The sequence below is a fragment of the Pieris rapae genome, chromosome 7 (genome assembly GCF_905147795.1).
Source record: "Pieris rapae chromosome 7, ilPieRapa1.1, whole genome shotgun sequence".
In the NCBI taxonomy this organism is placed as follows: Eukaryota; Metazoa; Arthropoda; class Insecta; order Lepidoptera; family Pieridae; genus Pieris; species Pieris rapae.
The window spans coordinates 4,239,279-4,265,531 of record NC_059515.1 but is presented as its reverse complement, the minus strand read 5'-3'; the positions used below and the strand labels follow the sequence as shown (position 1 = coordinate 4,265,531).

The window sequence follows — 26,253 nt, the reverse complement described above, 5'->3', positions numbered from 1 at the left end:
ATTGTTTACTACTAATATTACAATATTTTTTTTATCTAAAAGCCGTATATACCCAAAAATAAATAAAAATTGCACCTAATCTAAAAAAAATAGCTCCAGGTATTAGAACTGTTAAAATCGGTTAACTAAGACACTTAATTTAAGAGGAATACGTTAAGGCTACTTTTAAATGTTTTAACGCATTGCGACATACGTCTTTTAGTCGCGAGGTTCATGCGCAAACGGCATTCGGCGGTTGTCCCTCGTTACGAAAGCGCGTTTCGTTGGAGTCGTTAAACGAATTCGTTAGATCGTAAGTGTACAGTGGAAGTTGGTGAATTTTTCAGTGAGTGCTTTAAGTGGTATTGACGTGATTAAATACAGTGCACGGTGGATGAAGCAGGTATTCTTGATGATGTTAATTTTTTATTTAGTTTTTCTGTATTTTATTAATCATAATCAAATAAATGTTTAGATATTATTGAAATTAAATTATTAAATTATACGTCAGAAGTTATATTATTTCTGTTTTAGTGCTATTTTAATAATACATTTTAATTATTGTAGGTAACAATTAAAATAGTTGAAATAGCGATTGATAAAACCAGTTTTTCTATCATTTTTAACCAAATTAAGGTGTACCAAAACAAGAATTTTTTTGTATTATTAATTATTGTATTTAGTAAAAGAAAATATTTCTACATACAAAAAATAAATTAAACTTTATTTAAAACTAAACCATTTTACATGTACGTATAATGTATTTAACAATGAAATGCCAAATAAAGCTTTATGCAGTTAAATGCACATACATAAAAGCTTTTATTTTCATAATATTATATTCTCTGAATAGTTAAAATACGTTTAACTAAACTGGGTTTTCCTGAGTACCAGCGAGTCAAGTCTAGCCCTAATTACTTTTAATTTAACTAAACGTTACCTTCTGACCTATTTAACCCTGGATTAAAGACTATATAGAACTAGTTTGCCCCAGCTTTGTATTAGGTATTTAAGGATAATAACTTAGCTGCTAAGTTCGTTAAGAAGGAAGGCAAGAATTTTCCTTGGGCCTATTTATAATTTAGGTTATATTATGAAACGATGTACATCGCTGTCTGATGTGATAGTCTGGGTTTGATTTCGCTACGTACTAGTCATTTCTAAGTACAATACCGCCGTTAGTATAAAAACATGTATGCATAGAAAAATCGCATGTGTATTGAAATAAAGACACTATGTCTAGACTTAACTGTATTATGATTTGCATATTTAAATAAAATATTCTATTATATTGGCAAAAGTATTGGGAACATATAAACACACGCCAAGGATACATTTATACTAAAGGAGAGAGTTAATAGTTTTTTAGTTTGTGCCTGTCCAAATCTAAACCTTCGTATCCTGATAACAAAGTTGATTTATTATTTCTTGAGTAAATATATGTTTAGAAACACACTTTTATCATTATTAAATGAAATTATAGATAGAATCGGTAGTTATTTAATTATTATATTGATTTATACTGCTAAAACGTAATGTGCCGTTTAAAATGTTTACATTTGAATTGTTTTAGTTTTCCACACATTCTGACATAAAACAGCATTTTATTCTATATAAAATAGAATAAAATGCTGTGTGTCTCGCTAAAACTCGAGAATGGCTTTACCGATTTGGCTGATTGTGATCTTAAAAGTTAAAATATTTGTGGAAGTTCGGGGAAGGTTTAAACGGGAAACACAGATATTGTTGACACTTGTATTTTCCAATAAGAACTGTTCCTAGGAAATATTTGATGTCTTTTGATAATAAAAATATTATGATAAAAATTGTCATTTGGTTGTCAAATGTGCATGTAGATTTTTTTTCGATTTCGAAAAAATATATTTTCACTGAAATATATATATATAGGTAATGCAACATTCACTAGGCCATCTAGAGATCGATAAATTTTAGTAAATTTGAATTGCAATATATGCAAAAACAAATTTACTAAATTTACAAATCCATTTTGTTATATTCAAATATACATTTAACCGTATCCTACCCTTACCATCAGGGGTCACGGAATTAACTTTCTTTTATTGCATAATGTTAGTCCTTAACTTCGTCAACGCGGCGCACCAATTCATCTTCACCAACTTTTCTGGGTTCAATAAAAACTTTGTTATGAAAGTTACAGCTTAAAGCCAAATAAAAATACACTTTACGCTTTAGGATAATAATAAAGTGTAAAAACTCTTGCCGGCACACCCATACCATATTTTCGCGTTGTAATTTTTCTTGGCATATAAAAACTAATCCATTGACAGTTTTGTTAAGTAAGGTTAGGTTAAGAATCCAAGTCTTCTAAATTAAGCCGTTTTTAATTTTTTTAACATTTTCTGTGTGACCTAGGTATTACAATATTGCACATTAACTAATTTTAGTGTCTAGTATAGCAGGTATGGCAGGTTAAAATCTTTTGAATTGAACCTAGAATCAAACCAAAGAGTTCTAAAATTGAAATTTAAAAAAGTCCTCATAAGCAATGTTTCTAATTGGGCAGTTCTAAAAATGTTCAGTGTTACCCACGTATATTCTTACTATTATCGTTAATTTGAAGTTAATTTTAAAATTCTAAGCGTGACTAACTAGGCATTTTTTTCTCAACCCTTTTACTAAGCAAAACCAAAAAATGGCAACATAAAATAAAAATTATTTATTCATATAGTACATAATGTACACTTATGATCGACAAAAAAGAAATATATGTATATTAAATGCATCTAACTTTATATTTACTGCCAGTTCTCAAACACGGGCGTAGAACGGAAGAGGAGAACTGGCAATAAAGTAATCTAGTTTTCTACTTATTTATTGTTTATTAAAAATTACGGAACACGTTGTTTTCTACTTTACACAACTTATAATATTTCCTGCATTTCACCAAGACGTTATGTATAGCGAAATTAATAAAAATTACAAATTCCTGCGGCATTCACAGGTATTCTAATAAAGAAAGACTATCGCATACCACGCTTCCGAAATTATAATTGGTTTGTTCCGTTGAATAAATTCCACAAGATTAATTCAATTTAATTAAATTCGAGTTCTTTGTTGTGTTTCTACAATTTCCGTTTGTGCTGTCAAATTCGAATAACAGTTAAAAGATATAACAGAAATACGACCTCCTTCAACTAATCAAATAAGGCAAAGTGGCAGGTAGAAGGAGACCTGGCCGCAGACGCACGTCATGGTTAAAAAATTTGAGTCAATGCTTTGGTCAAAGCACGAAGTCATTGTTCAGAAGCGCGGCAACTTAAATTGAAATAGCCTTATGATCGACAACCTTCGCAAGGAGATGGCACTATAAGAAGAAGAAGTTAAAAGATGCGAAAGTTTTTATGAACACCGATGTAAAGCAATGTATTTTGCAAAAATAAATCAAAGACAATTCTCTTTTACATCTATTTCTTAGGAGGCTTGTCAGGAATAGAACATGTATATCGAGATAAAAATGTTTATAATATTATCCTTTCAAAGATATTTAATTTCATTATATTGTGTGGGTTTCATAAGCTCGGATTACATTCAGTTAATTCTATTTTGAAATTTGTATTTAATCTCAGCTAGGGTTTAGCTGACCGAATAAAAGGTAAATAAATGGTTAAATAATCAAAAATATACAACTTGAATAAAATATACTCAAAAATTCATTTGTTTTGCATTAAGAGCTTTGTTCGCACACATTTTCTGCATTTTGTTGGAATTATTAGTGATCTCTTCAACAATACTCGTTATATTTCAGTAAATTTGTAGTATACCCTAAATTATACATTTTACATTACAATAATCACATTATCATTCGATGGAAAGGTTATAAAATTCCGTTCGGTAGTTATGGACTTGATCACGTTCATTTAGGAATGTTAATTTAATAGAAGAATAAGGCGTACATGTTATTAAAAGGTCGGCCACGCACTTGCAAGCAAACATCAGATGAGACTCTCGGCCGTTTGGCCCTGATGCATGAAAAACACAGGTTCAGCAGGTTTAGCATATAAAGCTCTTGTTGAAAGTATTGGTCGGTGGATTTCTCTACAAAGCTGTTAATAAAATAGATATTGAATGTCCAGCGAGATTAAACACCACTCACTAGTTAGACACTCCACCCAAAAACTGTTTCAAATACTGTAACAGCCATCTGTCGATACAAGCTATCCATGGTAGGACGGATCGGTGTTTATGGATAGACCGTATAAAAATGACAGTTCAACTGTGCAAATATCCTATCTCAAGATTTTAACTGACACCAGTTTTTAAAATAATTGATATTATATATTGATTATTAAATATGAATGTAAAGAGCGAAGAGAATGCATTCTATCCATCGCCAGAAATAGATCGTCTTCATAGGGTTTGGTTATTGGGGTGCAGATAGGAGATCGATCGACGGTCACGGTCTGATCTCAAATTGAAAACAATCTGAGATTGTGGATTAATTATTGTTTGGGCGTAAGTCAACACTGCTTGCTGCAAAATATATTCCTGCGTTTGTATTTGATTTGATGAAGCGATTATGATTCCTCTTGATGTGTCGGCGGAATTTGGGCTAAACTAAAATAACGTGGACGATCAATAAATTGCAGTAAATCTGCTTACCTAATAATAGAGACCCAAATAAACTAAATTAATTTCTTAATAAAAACTGTTCCAAACTGGGAAATATTTCGCGTATATTATCTTTTTAGAAACAAAAATTGCCACTTGAATGCTTTCAGTATTTTGTGTTTCATATCTGTAGTATGTGGTCAGATTTCTTTAATATTTTTGTTTATAAAAAATAGTAGAAATTAATTTGTCTTATAGATTTGGAGTCACCTTAAATTATTTTATTAATACTAAGGCTAAGTCATGATAATCCGTATTAATCCTAAATTACCACTCAATTCCTCGGAATTCCAATAACAGCAATACCGAGCTAAGTGAATTCCAAGGCAATCAAATGTATTGTGAATGTTTGTATACAAGATTAGAGATGACTGTCGCCAAACTAATTTATAGGCGTAAATGTACGTTTGTGACATCGCTAATGTGATAAAAGCGATATAGTCCTAGAAGCGCCTAGATTGCCTCATTTCCTTAGCTAAATTGAATATTTGGATGCCATATGGCTGTTATTGGGTAATTTAAATTTAGAATAGGCCCATAACAATGTCATTAGACATTGGATCGAAGTGTAAAATAAATAATTTAATGATTGTGTTAAAACATATTTTAAAAGAGCGTCATTTAGTTATCGTTGCAATATCAACATTATTCTAAAAAATATTTATTTAATATATATAATTTATTTAATATAAATATGATTTATAATCGTAGATTGATTTTATATAATGAATATTATCATTACGGACATCGTGGAAAAATATAAGTTACTATCGTTCCACAACTGATCGTTTCTTTCGAATGTCCATGTGCGGCGTTATCATTTAACATCCTCCAGATGAGCCTCCCATTACATAAAAAAATCTTAATATTAAAATGATTTAATTCAATTAAGTGATTATGATATAAAATAATAGTGGGTATGAGAACAGCATGCACGAAAACGCCTATTAGGTACTGAAATATTAGCTCCGTGCGTTACTAAGTCCCTAAGAGAAAAGAACCGGCTGTTACGACCACCATAAGAAACTTTTGGATAAGGGATAGGAGGCAGGGTTGTGTGCTTTGGATCTTAGTCACACCCGTGTAAGTATCCCGTATAAATATCAATAATAAAAATGTTTAAATAGCAATTCGTATAAAAAATCCCCGATTTATCATCATCCTTTAGAAAACTTACTTATTTCACGGCTTAAATTAACTTTTAATATATGAGTCTGAGAACATCAAGAAACATTTTAACACACAAAAAGTATGTTTCAACGGTCACAGAGCTTCTATTTGATAAATGAGGTTGTTATGCATTTATGAAATAATTTTCCATTTTAAACAGATTAGTCACTTCCAGCTAATCTATAACCGAAACGCAAAGTGTCTATCGCGTGAGCAGGAACAATTAAATCAACAAATATTTGCATGACGTGTTTTCACAGGCACGTTAAGTGATTATTGAGTTAAGGATTAATTAAGTAAATTAAATAAGATTTATTTTACTTACGGTTCAATTACAATATGTAAATGTTAGCATAAGAGAGTGCGGGTTTTCTAATTTATACTCTACAAATTTTAGGCTAACGATTAGTGTGCTTATGTAAGTCTCTTTGCCAAGATAATTGTTTATACTCGGCTTTACACCAATTAAGTTTTATTTCTAAGGGTTATTCTTCCATTAGTGTAAATAAGAATATGTTTCCTTATTAGATCCAAGACAATCTTTGAACTTAATCATAATTTATTGGATCGATTGGAGAAAGCGACTTTGTTTTATACTATGTAGTGATTGAGCGTTTTAAAATTAGTCCATTGCTTCGTTACTTAAAACAAAGACATAGAAATAAGTCCTGTAACAGTATAACGAGGCACGGATCAGACACATATTTTCATCTGTAAAAAGTAGAAATAATCAGCCAAATACATCGTCGATATTTAATTCTTACGTTTGCTAAATCACATTTTTTCAGCATAATTAATTGGAAACAACCATTAATTGGACCATGCTGAGCACATGACCTCAGCTTAGACTCTTGCAAGACTAACAAACTAGACTAACGTTTCTCTAAATGACATACTCAATTTTATTGTTAAGTGTTAAGCGTCTGTCATACAGTTTTTTTGCATTCGTTCAATTCACCGTGTCATTTAGGATGTGTCGCGTCAGCGCGGCCACTTTGGCCCAGGGCCATGACAAACTTAACTGTGAAAATCGATGAATTTTATTTGACATATTTAAAAAAGAGATTAAGATTTTATAATGAATACGTATTACGTTTTTGTATTGATCTATGCTTTAACCAGAGTAGTAAATACATTTATCTCCATCTATCTCTGTCACCAACGATAGACTTCGAGAATTACTTTATTTTTATTCTGTCAGTGAATATAAAATAACAGATACAAATAACAGAACACGTAAAAAGGTGGTTAAACTTTATAATCGTGATCATTGTTGAATATCTGCTGAGTAATTATTTATTAAGTAACTCCAACATTGATCCAAACATCTTATAGGTTAATGAAAATCCGTTAATCCGTTCGGGATGTGGTGTGGCATTACAGAATCCTAGAGCAACATAAAAGGTTTTGCGTGTAGACGTGATTATAGTTAGGCAACTTCGGTTATTTTGTTATTAAGTAGCGCCCTTTAGGGTTTGCGATCAGTGTCAGATATGTACGATGACTTACGTCGTATCTTTACTTCGTAGTTAGTATCGTTTTTTACGGAACGCCTGTAACGTCTGGTAAGTGACAGGAATCATTGCTTGCTTCCTGTCAAAATTTTGGCCTATCTTTGGCTGTTTGCTATTTATAGTTTGATATTGATATTATATTTTGAAATATAATTTTTTTAAATAAAATTGCCGATCTCATTTCTGTAAAACTATTGAAATGATTTCAGTCCGTAATTAGAAGTAAATAGAACCGAACTACAATAAGCACGTCTAAAAACTAATATTTACGGGGTAGCACTGCCAAGACTAAATTATATAATTAATTTTTAATACCACACCAGGAAATCGAATCACCATCACCATCTTTATAATCCAGTCTTAGGATATAAAAAAAGTCTAAAAATATTTTTAAATGTAAAAAAAAATACAATGGCGTAACAATCTATTAGGTTTCTGTATCTGTTTCTTGATGGCTTTTTTTCTGATAAGGTTATGAGTCTTCCGTGCTTTACACACGCCGTCCACTTTTTGTGACCTAAGACCTGCTGGTTTCCTTACGATGTCCATCACCGTACGCAAGCAGAGGCCACTAAACCAATACTCATCCAAAATAATAATAATAGGGCAGAAAAAAGCGTTATATTCATTATACATTTAAAACTGTTCTTTTATAAACTACGTTCATTATTTTCGTATAGTAACAATAACAAGTCGTATAATGAATATATTAATTATAATAACGTATAAGTGTTTCGCTTTGATATTTTTTATTTATTATCATTGCGTTTAAGTACTTCATATTCCCAGTGGTACAATTAATAATAACCATGTATTATTTATATTGTAGTCGCCGATTCGCTTTACACACCTCGAGGCTGTTTCATCATATTTATTACTTTTAAATTTATGATCCTTTAAACTTTTAAAGCTGTGTTTTTACCAATAACCAAATATTAATAAAATATTTGTTTATATTGAAACTATAAATATAATGTTGTTACACAGTCATACAGACAGAGAAGAATCAGGATGAGTTGTTAAAGGTAACAAATCTAAATTGTAATTATAAAAAAGGATAACATTGTTATGGAATTAACTATTAAGTTTGTTATTGAAGAGCTGGAAAACCTAAAACAGGTATTTTTTACTAAAAAGGGTTCCCAAATCTTACACATCCATTGTAATAACGAATGAACACAATTTATTTTTTTAATTAATAGTTTTAACATAAAGTAGCATATAAAAAGTAATAAAAATTTAATTATTTCAATCCTCTGAAATTTAATTTTACTAATAACGAGTGGTCTAGCGAGTGAGTTACATTATTATTTTTGTAGGATTTGCAACTCAGTATTTATGAATTTATTAAAGTCGAAATATAGATAACGTTTACCTTTATACATTAGAATCAAATTTCATCGCTATGATTTTACTGGCGAGTTGGCTTTAAGGGATTCTACGCACAAGTTACTTGATCTCAATGTGATCGTTAAATTTAATAAAACTTCGAGAAAATTGATAGTAATCTTTTTAAAAATAATTGACACACGTTATTTTGGTATATTTTTAATAGAAACAATTTGTTATTCAATAATGTAACCTCTTTCTAATTACATATGCTTAAAGAGTGTGATACCGTTTTACATTATATAATTTCTAAATGTAGCTATACTTTTTTTATTCGAGGAGACAACTCCATTTGCGCACTTCTTCTATGTTAAAATATCGCCTCACTCTTCAAGCCGAATGGGCCAACTCAAGCACTCCGCAGCCTATCGCGGCTTAGTTATTTCGTCTTCAAATTGCGTTACATAGGTGGTAGGATTTTTTTTTCAAATTGTTAATAGCAGTATCGATGAGTCATAATCTTTTTTTCGAAAAAGGCTCTGATCCATATAAAACAAGATTTAAAAATTGGGTGAAACAGTCGTTCGGGCGTGACGGTCAGTCAGACTCCAAAAACTGACAAAATTGACGGGGTATATTGAAAAATTAAAATGATTTCATAGAATTATTATTTATAATTTCACAGTTAATTTTTGGGACCACCAATGCGGTCCACCCACATGCCTGTAATAAGACGTTTATATTGTAAGGCCTACATTATTAAAATTAAATATTAACGTAAAATTACATAAAGGTTTTACCAATGAAATAGTAGTTTCAACGAAATGTAATTCATTCGGTTAATCATGCTTAATAATATATTACACTTTGACCTACTTACATAACATTAGTTTTGTTCATAATGGAAAACGAAATGCTTTTAAAACAGCGTATTAACGAAATATTGGAATATGTTTTGCCCGTAATTTGTGTGCATAGAGAGTGTATCACTTGTCTCTATTAAATTATATATAAAATTGTTCAATCATTGAAGATGTGCCATACATAATAACATTACTACAAACATTTGTTTGGTGACTCAAGTGTACCAAATAAATAAATAAGCAGTGTTGGCCTAGAGGATTTTTTAAGTGGCGAAAAGCATACGCCCTGCCGCACAAATGCTTTGACCGAAGACTGATGTAGAACTCGCGATCAGTGTATACCAACCCCACGGCGCCACCAACACAGCGCTGGTGTGGCGAGGACTTGGCTCGGCTATTACCGAGCGAGGGTCGTTCTGAAATCGTCCTTGGTATATCCGTTTTAAAAAGGATGTAGACCATCTATCATATTTACCTAACCTACATTACCTAAACAAAAATAATTGTGTAAAAGTGTGATAGTGCAATTACTACTTTGAATAATTTTGGTTCTGTAAATTCGAATCCGCAGAAAACTCATTTTAGAAGACTTCTTACCTCAAAAATGTTCCGTGAGCTCTATTTGAAATATGATGATAATCCCAGCTTTATCCTTTCACCATTTCAGGGTTAAAAAGTATTACATAATAATACAGGGGCGAATTCAAGATATTTGTACATGAACATTGTGATTTGACATGCATTTTGATGTGAATGTATAGAAAATTATTTATTGAACTAATGTAACTCAATTATATAATAATGTAATATATTATTTTTGATAAACGCTTAATGTATCTCGCTCGTATCAAGCAGCCATGTGTGAGACTATTTAATAGTGTAGAGCAGTGATGGGCAAAGTACGGCCCGCGGACAAATTCTGGACGGCGAAAATGTTTAATCCGGCCTGTCAATTGTCATGGACCCCCATCGACATGGATAGATGAAGAACGATGAAGAAACAAAAATGATTAAAACATTTAACACACAATGCATTTATTTTTATAATTCTGGAATTCTCTAGAATTCCTATAACTTTTTGGCCCGCCATTAAAAAAATTTGCCTACCACTGGTCTAGAGAAAATATAATAATAATTAGAGGCCCTTAAATACGGGTTTAGAGCCCCAAATACGCCCACTGAAGTTAAAATGCAAAACCCTTTTCGAGATTATTAAGTCGGATTCTTATGGAGAGAAATATCATGACCAGCCCGATTGTCCCAGGAGTTTAATTTAATTCGCAGATCCATTACTTTTGTGGGATTCGCAAAGTGTTTTGAGGTTGAGATTTTGTATGGAAGTGTTGATAACAGCCCATATATAGTTTAGGATATGAGAAAATTTTGAATTTCGAATTTTCTTGAGAAGCTAAATAAGTGCAAAGTTTTTTCGGCATACAGTTTCTTTTGATGCATGGTTTTTACGTTCATCTTAAATTGTATTCATTATTGAGTATTGCAAAATATCCTTAAACAGTTTCATTGAAAAATAATTATTTATACAACCATGACTGCAGAACGGTAAGACAAGAAGGAAATACAATATTTTCCTTTGTCCTCACTTTTAAAATTATTTATATTTTCAAGCATTATTTCATTTATATAGCTGTTAAATAATTTTTTTTACAACAGTAATATTTTTAATATCAATATTTATTGTTGTATTCCATTAGTTTGTATTATTTACATCTACATCTATTACATCTTGAGTCTCATTATTATTGAAAATGAAAATAAAACTTTAGAGAATTAGCAATGGTCAAATATTATTGACAGAGAGACAGAGGTATTAAACATTTCACTCCAAAAATATAAGATCAATTACAAATAACCAATAAAGAGTAGATACTACTAGAATAACCTAGTAACTTCGTTTTTTGTAGATACAATCTACAAATAACGAAGTGACTAGGGAGATACTAAAGGAATGACAAGGACAATTCACGGAAAAGCCGAAGAACCAGTCAAAGACGACACACACACTGAATTATGACAATAAGCACGACGTAAATATTAAAAACTATTTCAGGATAATTATTTGAAGACATGGACGGCAAAAGTGAAATTAATGACGTCATCCGCTTGATTTCGAGTTAAGGGTCTACTTCTTAAAGATTTTCTACTTGGTTCGACCACTCAAATCATACCAACTAGCGCCTATAACTATACCAATCCAAATTTCTGATAACCAGTTTTGTGACATAGTCGTATACTCAATTCGCGACTTTAATATTTACTTTAATATTGACCGTATTTAAGTTTCAAACGCTTAAAGTGCTAATGAATTAGTTTTAATATTAATAATGACTATGAAATCACTATTGTTACTGTATTGTCACAGTTGTTATATGCTCTGTAACATACTGCGAATGGCAGCTGAAAGTGACATCATTGATGGTATATATTTGATGGTCAATCAAATATATACCATCATAATCTACTACTACTACCAAATCATAATCTATTTGATGGTCAATAGAATCAAATAGTTGTTAATTTGCAGATATATTAATATTGACAAATCGAATAATTGATAAGCTTTAAACTGAATAGACTTTTAGTTAATTTATAATCTCTGAGATAAATGACAATGGCAGCTGACATTACTGCCATTGCACTGACATACATATTACTTTTTTTTAAATGTAAGCTATTTTAGCCTCTACGCAATATCGCCTAATAGTAATAAATAAAAATCGTGCTTTATCTTTGTCCCCTAAAATTGTACAAATACCATCATGATTAGTGATGTATCGTTGTTTGTATTGCTGATAATTTAGGCAAACATTTAGATTTTATTAATGTGTTCTAGTTATTTAGGTTTGGATATTAGTGATTACGATACGTTTAGTAATAAAATGTACAGATTTATATGTTAGTGGCTTCGTCACCATGAACACTAAGATCTATTTGAAAAAGGGAAAATATTTTATTTTTTTACAGATATATATATATTAATGAATTGTGCTTACCAGTTTGAGAAATATAAATTTAAACAGCAATAATAAAATGTCCTATCTACGCTAAAATTCAGTCCTCCGATACAAAAAAACATCATAGTTATATGAAAATGTATGTAATGTTATCAAATCTTATTAGTTGCTGAGAAACTGCTTCGGAAGTCATTTTTGGGATAGGATAGACATATTTTTGCATATTTAATTTAATTAATATGCAAAAAGATATTACTTTTCTTTTGATTATATTTCAAACGTTTTTATAATTTTATTTTAAAAAACCAGTTCGTTTGTCGTATAAATTCGTTTATCAACATATAAAAGATGTTACTTTGATGAAATTAATGTTGTACTTAATATTCAGGGCGACCGATGAGAATTAATTTACTTTGCGTACTCTGCTACTTCTTATAATATAACGAAATTACCATTATGAATACAAAACGAGATGATTAATTATTTTTAAACAATGAGAATCAATGTATATTCAGTTAAGAGGAATTTTATTTTTAACGCAATAAAAATGTTTTCAAGATACTTTTAACATATAGAATTACGCAAATAGTCAATAAATTTATAAGAAAAAACTACTTATTAATCAAATGGTATGTTAAGTAATAATTTATTTAGACGCCCCCTGCACCCACTTAATAATATTCATTGATTTCTAAAATATTTATATTCTACTCAAATATCCAAATTTCCATGATGTATCCTTTGTCTACACTTAATAAATTAGTTCATGAAACGAACCCAGCAAACTCCCGTCGTATCACCTGAATTTTAAATGGATTTATAAAACATTAATTCTACCTTCAAAACCTTTTCAGGATAATCGTATCTTGATGCAAATGATCCTTTATAATGTATGTTTAATATTTAAAGCGGTTCCGTGGTTTGCTTGCGTGAATAGAAACGTATTCCTTAGAAAATTCATGCAATTGTGAAGGTAGACCAGCAACGCACTTCACCTATTTGCGATCCAGGTTTACTGGTTTGTCGGAAATTGAATCCAGGATATCCAAGCAATCAGGAAATTCAGTTTCAGTAGTGTTCGTTTCTATCATGTGCTTGCCAACCACATCACCCTTGACTTATATGATCGAGTATTTTGATTAATAAAAATGATAATAATAATAATATTTATTTATTTATATTGATTAAAGGACCTATAGAAGCGGTGACGATATTACGACGAAACTATCGGGCCAAAAGTGGCCTGTTGGAGATACCTATGTACAACACTTATTTTAATGTCGAATTTTCATTTATTTAAAACCTGTATATATTGCTGGAAAATAATAAGGAATTGCATGTCTGCAATGCATTCTGTTATGTAGGGACCAACTAAATTGTTTTTAAATAAATATTTTTATGCTTCATCGGCGATAAAATGTATAACAATTGATGCGCTTTGTATGATGCTGACTCTGTCAATAGATAAAGTTGGCATCCCTGCGAGAATATAGCAATAATATATTACAAATTTATTCTTTATGGGGCCACCTTGAAACCAGGTGGGTCGTTTGTTTAATATAAAGTTTATCAAATGATGAAATCAACGTTTATCTTTGATGAATTAGTGTTAATTTATTATAATTATTGTCTATTAAATAGTGGGAATGGTTTAAGATTAGAATCTTGAATTTCTGCCACATTCCAAAAAAATGTTTTATTAATGTTTGAATATGTAGAAAATGGTTTGTGAATGTCCAATTGAAATGTCTATTTAGAAAAGCCTGCATGGATTTACAGAATCATTTGACAGCTATAACTAGTAGTTTTGGATTTACTTTTGAATTCAAATGTGAATTTTGGCATAGGGTACTTTGGGAATGCGAAAACTAATTCTTGGCACATACCATGTAACTCCCCTCCCCCCATACATACACAGCCTGTTGGGCTAAACTAACAAAACTCTTCGTCAACAAACGTCTTCAGCTGCTTCCAATCCGACTACCTGAGCACCTCTAATGTCTTTGGATTATCATATGTGTGAACATATGATAATCCAAAGACATTAGAGGTGAAAGACATTATTTTTCTATCTTACGGCTATACTACCGCGAGATTAAGTTTATGTATTAAAAATAAGGTTAAAAATATTTCATTTCTAGACCAATTTAATGTTTTATCAATATATAGGGATTGTTATATAACAAGACAGTGACTGTACAACGAACGATAGTTGATATCGTATTCACACATTCTCCATGTATGCCCACATTTTGAGACGAAATATGTTCTAGGATACGGTTTTAGCAATTGGTTGGCGTAGCTATTAAATAAATAATAATATCTTATTACTAATAAAACTTAATATCTAGTTAAACCAATTGTGAGCCAGTAGGGCAGCATAGCATTGCCAATTGAAATTCCGGACGCGATTGAATCACTTTAATTTTCAAGTAATTTCATTATTTCGCCTTTGTCACAAGGCCACGCTCCGACTCGAAATACCTTTTTTGCTAAATTAATTTTCATAAATCTCTATTTAAATGTTTCTGCTCGATTTGAGGACGGAAATGTATTATGACAGGCAGCAGGGAGCAGTCTTCCTACGTTTCTTTATATTTCTAATAAATTTTGGTACTTCTCTATTCTTTTCATAACAAAATAAATACAGTTATATGAATTTGGATAATGGATATCCACTTATTTTTATTGCTTTTTAATTAGTTTCCCTAGTCTGGATTTCTACAATCTCAGCCTATAGCTGTTGATAGGTTAAGTGAAAAATGAAATGTGAGATGACCGTATGTAAAGAGTAAAAGATACTATTGATTTTAACTTAGCGATAAATATATAACTACCCCAGAGGCACATAAGAGTCCTTTAGAAATATCGTCTAGACTTCTACGTACATGTACAAGTTAACAAGCCTAAAATAAAATGTAATGTTAAAAGAGAAGTGGTTTAAAGTGGTTTAACTACGACAAAAATTTCAAAAATAATTATAATAAATTATTTAAAATTAATAGGAAAATGATTAAATTGGTCTTTTACTTAATATTTTTGTTCAGCATTATATAATTCTAGTGTTATCTATCTAATTTTGTGTTTTGGTAACTATTTATGCAGAAGTTACCCTCAGTAGGTACATATTTCCATACTAAGATTCCTTGAAAGAAATCGCTTATTAGCGATAAGGTAACAAAATGTAAATAAATTAATAAATGTTGTATAACATCAAATTAATAAAATAGGGTCAAGCAAAGTGCATATTAAGTATAAGGGAAATAATTTATTATACACAGTTGAGAAGGGACAACATTCAAAGGAATACTCTACAATTAAGATTTACTTTCAAAACCATACGTAAAGTGTAGATCGTGTCGTAATAACCAAATGCATTATTAAACATTATGTTAAACATAAAATGTCGATTTTAAATCTGTATTATGTTGTGGTCAGCAAAATGCTGGATATAATTATTATCTTTCATTATTAACGAAACGTGTAATCCACATCATTTATTGAATATATTTTTGCGATTGGTTTATTAACAATATAATGAAGCGTGTACTATAAAGTTTGTGAAACTAACCTATCACATACATATACTATTGCTGCTACACAATTTTAGTTCTGGGGATCAAATTGCTGCATCTGCTCAAGTGGGTGATCAAAATTCTGTGCCTGACGCCGTCGACTTTTTGTGTCTGGAAGACGGTTTCCTCACGATGTTTTTCTTTACTGTACGAGTGTGCTTGTGCACACAAACAGAAAGTCCATTAATGACAGCCGGGATCGAACCTAGGACCCTAGGGATGAGAGTCGCTGAAGCCACTAGACCAGCACTGCTCATTACTTGACTCATGAATATACCAAAATACGTCTTTATTATTAGTAAAAGTTTAGCTCCTAAACAGTTGTCAAATTAGAACATGACAACACTAGAAAGTCAATCAAATGTCAAAATAAATATAGACATATTTGACAGTCAGACAGAATTAGAAAATAGACTTTTGCGATAATAACGAATATACAGATAAACTGATTGTCAAAATGTATACAATTGAATTGTATTACAGTAAAAAAAATAGTTTTTCCATCATCATAATTAGGAGTACAATAGGGTATACAATTCGGCACAAAGCCTCCGCTGAACAATCACTTAATACATTACTCGAGCAAGTACCGTCCAATTTCGTACGAACTGTAAAAACGTGTTATTTCGTCGTGTTATTAGAGTTCCTTCGATCTATTTTTTCAAATACTATTCCTAACTTATTTTTTTATATTTCGTACACGTTTTTATTCGAGTCAGATACATTAAGTTCAGAATATATCTTATTTAAAATATTTATGAATTACAATAATATAAAGATGTATCATCATTAACTTGCTGAACATTTAACAATAAAAATTACTTAACTTTATTGTTAAATTAAAAAAAATCTAGAAATAAAAGTCGTAATTACCCTACGTATATTATGTATTAATAATTGCTGTTTTTATAGAAATATGTATAAGTATAAATCACACCATTGTATTCGTTACATTTTATATGTCATACCAATTAGAAATGCTGTGCTTGACTCTTAGGTAAATACTCAAAAAGTTAAGCTGAAATAAACCTTTTTTACCAACTAACAATAATGAAACTATAATTTTTACAACAATCTTTCAACTTACCGTAAAAATATTTATTATGCTCTTAATGAGGTTTAAGATTTGAACTTTTTAATTAGCTTTACTTTTAATTTTGCGTTTTATTTTTACAGCTTTTCCAAGCTGGTACGAAGACTATGTTCTAATATAATGTAGGTGTGTAGAATTTATAATGTCATATTTTCTTGTATTTTAAGCAGACATTGTTGTACTTGAAAACTAATAAACTACTTGTCCATTTGTAAAGGCTTTACGTATGCATTTAATTTGCAATCACAATCCTTCAGATGAGATTAGATGTTTTTAGGATTTGACGTTTTCAAAATATTTTAAAATAAAATAATATAAAATATTAATACCTAATAAATACACATAAAACTTCAATATGTTTCGATTGGAGTTCGAGTTTCAATAGAATTGCGATTTCTTTGGTGTTTTATTGTTAGTGTTTTAGTAGGTTAACGAGTGCCTTAATTTCTGAGATCCCATTAATTTTAAACAAATTCTTTACTTTAATATTCCGTCTTATAGTATATGGATATATAGTTAGAAATCCTGAAGACCAAAAAATTGTGATTTACTGTTAATCACCAATTTGCATATTTAAACATTACTGCCCAAAGGATGTTTTTCTGATATGGTTATTTGAAATTGCTACTTTTCGAATGTTTTCTACCTGAATCTCTCACGGAACCCCCATGTATAGTAGACTCGTACTTATCCATGTTTTGTTCTTGTTTATTTCAGTAACAGCTCCCGCCTCTAATTGGAACGCCGCTTCAGAATTGTTTAAAATTATTCGCACAGTACAGAATGATATCCAATTTAAAATGTGGTTTAAATAATCCTTTATTTCTCCTTTTTACTGAGACGGAAATTAAGAATACAATCTTGCTTTTCTTAATTTGAAATTGCCATTAATAGAACTTATTCGAATTTAAATTAGCAAAAAAAAAAGAAAGCAATCTCGACCTTTCATGGCGTGGATAAGACACCGTGTTTGTTACCATGGTTACCAGTGGTTGTCACGACAACACCATTTTAGGAAGAAATCTATATTATATGTCCTCATTCGTTCACATTTTCATAAATATTTTATTATCAACGCTTAAGGACAACTGCCGGAGTAGAATTGTGAAAAAATTGATTATGCCAAAAGTTATTCTGGTATTGTATAGGAAAAACACTGGTTAGGCGATCAAGCTTTATAAATTTTTTACCAAAAACGTCAAAGAACCTACTAAAGTTTTTAAAAATAGACTTAATATTCTACTTTTGTACAAAAAATATTATTCTATATTAAGATTATTTGCGTGAATCAAATTATATTAATTTAATAATTAATGAAATCTAGTATTAAAATAAAATAAGAATTGACTCTGATGATATGATTGATAGAACAGTACAAATAAAAATGTAACTATTATGTAAAATTTTACCTTTTTATTATATAAGACAAAATTGCACGCCGATTTGTAATACAAGTTTAATATGGATTGTATGTATTTTAACACAATATTAGTCAACATTTCATAAGCCCGTTTCCATCGCCAAAGACGACATGAATTTGTTTGTTGTTTGTTACTTTAATACACAGAGATTTTTTACTATTTGTTAAAACAAATATCACAAATGTGTTTTATTATACATTAATTATATTATTGTACAAGTCTACAACAAGGGTTACACAAAGCAATAGAATTTCATTTCTTAGTAAAAAACGTTAACTTCCTACCTACTTCTTTGCTTCTTCACAATATTGCATTTTACAAATTATCATCCTGCTGGTATTGACCATCTTCTTGAGAGGCTGGTGCCTATAATAAATAGAAGTGTAACAATCAAAAATAAAAAAAATAATAAATAAACGAAACTAAAGCAAGAGTGGTTGTGGATGTGCAGAAATGTGTGAGGGAGTGTGAAAGAGTTTAATTTAAAGTCAATGTTACTAACTGTACTATAATTTCGTCAAACAATATCAAAAAAGTCATTAAAATTTAATAGTTGAACTTCAAACCTACCGAATGAATGAACCGCGAAGTTTAACTCCTAATTAACTATAAATAGTGTTTAACGATGTCGTAAAAATGTAATGATGGTCGTAAACTTTACTACTGTTAGTTGACTTGTTGGCGCTACTGCATGAATTTAGGACAGCTGCTTAAATTTTTACTCCAGAGTGTGAAGATCCTAAATTGGTTATAATGATGTTACTCAAACGGTTTTATCGTCACAGATTTTGAAGCGACATCTACATTCTGCTTTAGAAATCAATACGATGATGTCTCATATTTAATCTCGCTACATTTTATCATACTATATGCTTAGATTGGCTAGTCAGCTATAATATTATACAGATATAGTAATAGGGACTACTCTTGTTGAAGCATGTACTTTTCATAAAAAGAAACCCTAATAGGAGATCTGAAATATAACATAGAATAAATTATGTACATCTTTGTTAGTAAGTAGTATTGTCTAGTTTGTAGTAGTTTAGTAGGCTGTGGTTACGTCCATGGCACCAAAAGATTATTCGTTCTATGTGCCTATTTTTGACTTGCTCTTTCGTTAAAAAAAGCAAAATCGCGAGGTCGTCAATTCTTAAAATGTCAATCGGCATATCAATGGAAACCGTCATACAAAGAAAATTGGTTATTTGTCTACAAAAACTAAAGAAATATTTAATGAAAGGTATATCCTTCCGTAAAGTATATAATTATTAAATTTATTGTTCTTAAGACTTAAAACTATTGTTGTAGGTAATGCATTCGAAATGTCGCTAAAACTACAGCAATTAAAATCCAATAAAACTTTTCATTTCAATAATGTAATAATTCCAGTAATACTTTCAAAAATAAACTTTGTTCTCTCCGTTTAAAGGTTTAATTTCAAAGTTCCCTGGCTGAAGTCTAGCCGATTAATAATGGCGGCTTTTGAAGAAGTTGAACTAAAACTTTAATAATAGACCACTGAAACTAAAGACTAATACGAAAGTTTAAAATTAATGCCCATAGTGCCTCTATTGTTTTGACAAAATTTTATATAACAAATTTATATCCAATTTATAGAATTTATGTTATTGTAAGTGATGGCGTTATGGTTGCAGTTTACCTACTCTAATTTCCCAGAAAACCATCTTGGCTATTATATAATTCTCGATTCTGTTTAGTGTACATAATTAAAATCCAATGATAAAAAGGATATTAATCTCATTTATTTTTATTTATTTATTTATTTATTTACACTTCGTTGCTAAAGAAATACAAACAACACAATATATATAAATTACAAGGGATGCAACGGGTGGCCTTATCGCTAACAAGCGATCTCTTCCAGGCAACCCTAGTAAGAAAAGAAATAAATAAAAAATGATGGGTGCAAGAAGTGCAGAAGTGATATAAAAAACAAAATAAATTTATATTAATATAAAGAACCTTAATCTATTAGAAACTATATATATTATAAAAAAAATAAAAAACTTAAAATAAAAATAAAATTTTTATTTTAATTTTTGTACGATATCCTTTATGGTATTGTCTTTTTTGTTCATTTTCAGCTTCCGTTCAGAAATTTAGTAACGTATCGTACAAATAAAGTAAAATGTACCCTTAAAGTGGAATTTAATAATCAAAAATCGTAAAAATGAAAAATAGGTCGTTTCAAACAGCGGAAGCACCTCGATGGCTCAGTAAATACAGCGTGCTACCAATATCCGGTATGGCACGGGATCCAAATTCACGATTTGAGCTGGGATTTTGCCGAATTTTATCTCGAGATTTTAGGAAAGAACAATTGTACATATGCCTTTTACTGCCAGTGCCAAATATATGAAATTCAAAACCTACATCTATACTGAATGTCTAATAAACTCAATAATTACTCCTTCAGTTATATTAAGGGAGAGACAATTGAAAGTTTCCAGACCTATTTTATTATTTGATTTTGCAGTAGACAATTTATGACTATTTTCTATTGCAGGTATAAGGTTCGTCCTACAACGCAAGACCAGGTATGTGAAATATATTTTAATACGGTTCCTGGGTTAATCGTCATAAGGATTAACTTTATGACAATTAAAAATATTTATATATATTTTGTAACTCTTAACATACTTCTAATTGTTTTCAGTGATTTGCATTTATTTTATGTTTTAAATGAGCAGTGTTGGCCTAGTAGCTTCAGCGTGCAACTCTCATATCTGAGGTCGTAGGTTTGGTCCCCGGCTGTGAACCAATTGAGTTTCTTTCTATGTGCGTATTTAACATTAGCTCGAACGGTGAAGGAAAACATCGTGAGGAAACCGACATGTATTAGACCCAAAAAGTCGACGACGTGTGTCAGGCCCTGGAGGCTGATCACCTACTTGCTTATTAGATTTAAAAATGATCATGAAACAGATTCAGAAATCTGAGGCCAAGACCTAAAGAGTTTGTAGCGTTTTTTTATTTTTTTTTTATGTTTTAAAACAAACATAACCTGAATAAGACTGTAGAGCTAGAATTGTAATTAAATGCTTCTCCATAGTACTTTTTGTCAAGTAATACGAAAAGAAAATACAATCTTATATCTTACTTTGCCGCTGAGAATTAAACAACGAATGCCGCTTCATGAAGCACCGAGTTAATTTTTTATGGAAAAACTTTATTTAAAAATAAACAATCTCATCAAGTTATTTTAAAAGAAAATTGTATGCTTCTAACTGCTGGAATCGCTGTAATTAATGTTGCTAGGGATTCATATCGTTTTCCTTGAATTAAAAATACCGCGTACAGAGGTACCTAACTCGGTATTTTTTCGCGGTAGAAGCTTTTTATTTTTCATTTATTGAAAAATTGTCCTTTAAAATGAGGTAGGTCTGAAACATAGTTGGAATTTAGGAATATCCATTTTAAATATGTTTATGAATTAAACATTTGATTTCTTAAACTAAGCATTTTTTTAATTACACCTGAATAAGTATCTAAAGGAACCTATTGTGAATACTTGTATCGCATCACCGTGACGCGTATTTCTCTATAATCAACGGAAAGTGAATTTTAATATTTACTTCAGCAAAATCGCTGAGAAATTCACTCTTTCATGGTGACTAGCTTGTACTCGAACTCAGGCGTCAGATAAAAATCTGACGCCTGAGTTCGAGCGATTTTCACTAACGAGTTAAAGTATAATATTCCTGGTCAACAGTAGGCAAATTTAAATCACTAATAAAAATAATGTGCTAATTAAATCATAATAAGTCATACTGGGCATCTGTTTTACTGATTAGTGAGTTATTTTTTAAACGAGCATGTAGTTTTTTGTTCTATACATGTTTTCATCTGTGATCAGTTTAGTTCAAAATATAAAAACGCAAAGCAATAACTAAAACTATAGTTATTAATGTAAGTTGAAAAAAAATATGTTATACATTTAAATCCTAGCGTTAATCAAGACAATCGTTTTCTTTTAAAGAAAAACACTTTTTTAACGGATTGAAGTTATGTATTATTGTAAATTTAAAATTTAAAATTATGTTTAAATAATTATAAGCTTACAATAATACATACTCGTAACTTAATAAATCGTTTTCTTAATAAAGCTTTGCATTCGAACAGTTTTACATGTATCATAGAGCTTTCTGATTACCGCTTTATGTAGTGACATACAACAGCACGCACTTAAGTAAACAAGCGGTCGATTAGAGTACAATTTGGGGTAAAAACCTCAAAGGGACCCAACAAATGATAGCAAAGTATTATATAATGGACTTCGTATGTTCATGTAATTATATTAATTGTATGCTCCCAATGGTACTTTATTGGTATGGTAAAGGATACATTTACTTGATGAGCCTTCAAAATTTGTATTGTTCGTAAGTAATGTTTATGGAATAAAGAACACTTGAACTCCTAATTCAGTTGGATATTTCAGAAGTATATGAAGTAATACTGCCAAATCAAGTTTAAATCCTTTGTTAATCATTTACATCCTTTTTAATTTATTTGGCCTTAAAAGAAATCTAGTTACACTAATATCTAGTTTTCGATAGATAGATAGTAGTTATGTGTTAGTAAATATTTTTAAAAATTAGTTAATATAAGGAACTCTCTCCAGTACAGGACTCCTCAAAGGCCTGCCATCTCTCTCTAGCCCGAGCTAATTGCATCCATTGAGGACCCGCGATGTTTTTGATGTCATCATCCCATCGAACGTGAGGAAAAGAATCAAAACGACTTTACTAAATTTATCTCCTATAAGACTTATAAAAAGTTTATTACCTATAAAGACAAGCCTGTGAACATTTTAAAATTTAGACTCTCGACGAAAAAGATACAATTAATTGCTACTATACATATCATCTCAAATAAAACTAATTACTACCCAATTTTTGAACAATTACCCTTCCTGCCTAACAGACTCGTAATCGTGTTTTGTTTCATGTTTCTCATATGAACAGTACATAGGCAAAAACTCAGTTTTGTATTGAGCAGCCCGGACAGACAATAGCTCATACAATGGTGGCCTCGACTTGTTAAAGCTATCGCGGAGTATTTTTAAAAGGAGTATAGTAAGAATATCCATAGCGCAAAAGCGCCTTTATCATGAGCATACTTCAAGTACTTAGGTACCTTCACTTTTACACCATCACATAACATACCCAAATTTATAGATAATTTAGTTAAATGTATAAAATAATTTTAATTGTTTGTTCCCTTTTGTAAAATGTTGTTTGATGACTGTATTTTTACTGTCATTACATATAATTTTTGTTAGCTGTAGCATTACAAAATTACACGATAGTTGATATTAATAAAGTCAAGTCAAAAACTGTGTGACTTTTCTCACATGTTCTTAACTAAAACCCCGAAGAAAAGTTTATTTTTTTTTGTCATGAGGCTATGTTTATTTGGTTAATATTGAGTTAATTAAAACCTTTTATAGATTTTTAACATAATAAAAGTCTAATCTAAATTCTATTATCGTTGTTAAAGAAATTATAACCATAACATGTGATTATAAAGTTAAACTTACGGTATTAATTTAACAAGAATTAAATTGCTATTCCAATTCAAGTTCTATAAAACACAATTTTATGAGAATGAATGCAAACAGTGTGACAGTTATTAAGTTCATAATAATCAAAATTATTTTATTAACACTTGAACGACGTAACTAATGAAATTTTATGCATATTATTTTAATTGAAATTGTGAAGTAATATTAAATAAATTTTGGGAAGGTTTTTTAGAAAAAAAATATATATTTAAAGGCTCCAACGACATGAATTTCGAATAGTATTAATATAAACGATATTTACTAATTTTACACTCAACGAGCGCCTAACGTCTAAATTGTATCGGTTCGAAAATGTCCGGAATGGCAGTGTAGTTCGAGAAAGTGTTGGTGTGCGGTTTAAATACCTTAAAAGCGCTCTGTCATGGAATGCCAAACGTCACCTTCATTCTTTTTTTTTAATAATTTGTGCCAACTAGGCACAAGGTACTTCGCCAGTGTCGTGTAGATGGAAAAGGCACGCACCTTCATTCTATTACTTAGACAATTCGATTGGACGTATTGCGTGTGTTTTGGACGACATTATTGTGACATGATCGTTATACGGTTGTACTACTTTTAAATTAAATATCTTTGAGCTACAGTTTATCCTAAACGGTGGAATGATTTTTAGTTCGTTTTCTTTTTAAATCTTTTTTTGTTATTTACTTAGATGTTTCGGGTGAGATATGAGAATAACAAAACTAAAAAATCTTTTGTTATAATTTCAAAGAAGAATAAATATTTTATGAGTAGGTTGAGTAAATGTTTTATGTATGGAGACTGATGCTACCCTTAATACAATTTGCGAACTTTGTGATCACGCTAAAAAGAGCGTTGTTTTTCTTAGATTTTTTAGTTATGTGGCTTAGATACACAACATAACCTTGTAATACCAAATATGAATTGTTAAAGTATTATATCTTACCAGTATTGATCATAATTTCGCCTACAACTTTGATAATCATCTAAGGTATCAGTTATACGCAAATTATATTTGACATTATAGTATTGTGTTTTATTAACATAACTGTTACATCACGCAAGCTTCAATCCGTTGAAAAAGTGTTTTCTTTATTTGATATTATTCTTATATAAAGTCTGGAGCCATGACGATTGGATTACTGAATCGAAGGTTAAACAAAAAGGAACGTCCTCTAGTATATATTTTCTTTGCCTCCTGCAAACATAGAATTCGTAGCAGAGTCACAAAGACAAAATTCTAACTTTTATGAATAAGACCGTACTCACAAATTGTTTATTAAAGCTGTATATATACATATATATTAACAAAAACTAAATTGTGACAATAAATTAAAATCTCATGTCATGAAAGCGTGACCATTTCAAGGCCCCACGGACAAAGAGGTATAATTAGTTTTATCTTTTTTACCTTCATAAACACATTTCAAAGTCAAAACAGCAAACAGTGCAACAAAGTTTGTGACCCCACTACATTTAACTTTAGGGTTGAGGCCACTTCAGCTAATTGGACTAGAAGTTGACCTTGGCATGTTAACGAGTTAAGTGGACAACTCACATGTTAACCTAACCATTTATAGTTTCTGAAATATTTTTTACAGAGATTTTCTGTCATTAATAGCTATACCTATATTTAGCAGAAATTTGTAATAATAAAAGATCTTTAGTTTTTTGTCTCGGAATTTACTACATTACAAGTCTACGAAAGGGGGTGATGAAGTTTCACAATTATGTATAATTATTGCGTTATTGACAATATCTCTATATTTGATATTAAACGTTTCAGATCGTTCCTTGATCTATGTTCGTGAAACATTTCTAAAAGTTTAAAACATATTAAGAAATCAAAATACATTTTATTTACTACTTAAATGTACTATTTTACTACTTCATTGCTCGAAGGGTCTGTTATGTAATTTTTTTTTAAATAGTTATTTATTAGATTTTGCTGTCAAGAATAAACTTAAGGACTTCTCAGTTTCTTACTCGTGTTCCTATTAAACCTTTGCCGTTTCACAGAACGCGTTCTAACACGCTGCTTTTCCTGGGATGTTAAGTTAGCTAATAAATTTTCCACTGAAATTGAGCCCAATACTTTACTAATAGTTTCGCGGGGCTATTTTT

General features: G+C 30.4%; 1 protein-coding gene across 6 annotated transcripts in view; it reads left to right on the top strand.

Moving 5' to 3' along the window:
- The first annotated feature begins 240 nt into the window (after window positions 1-240).
- The window catches only part of LOC110993781 (protein madd-4), a 185,001-nt gene continuing 158,988 nt past the window's right edge, over window positions 241-26,253 (top strand). For all 6 annotated transcript variants that reach the window (XM_045628852.1, XM_045628849.1, XM_045628851.1 and 3 more), the window contains exons 1-2: window positions 241-382; window positions 21,094-21,124. The gene's annotated coding sequence lies outside the window, so the exon portion shown is untranslated. The remainder of the gene's footprint in view (window positions 383-21,093; window positions 21,125-26,253) is intronic.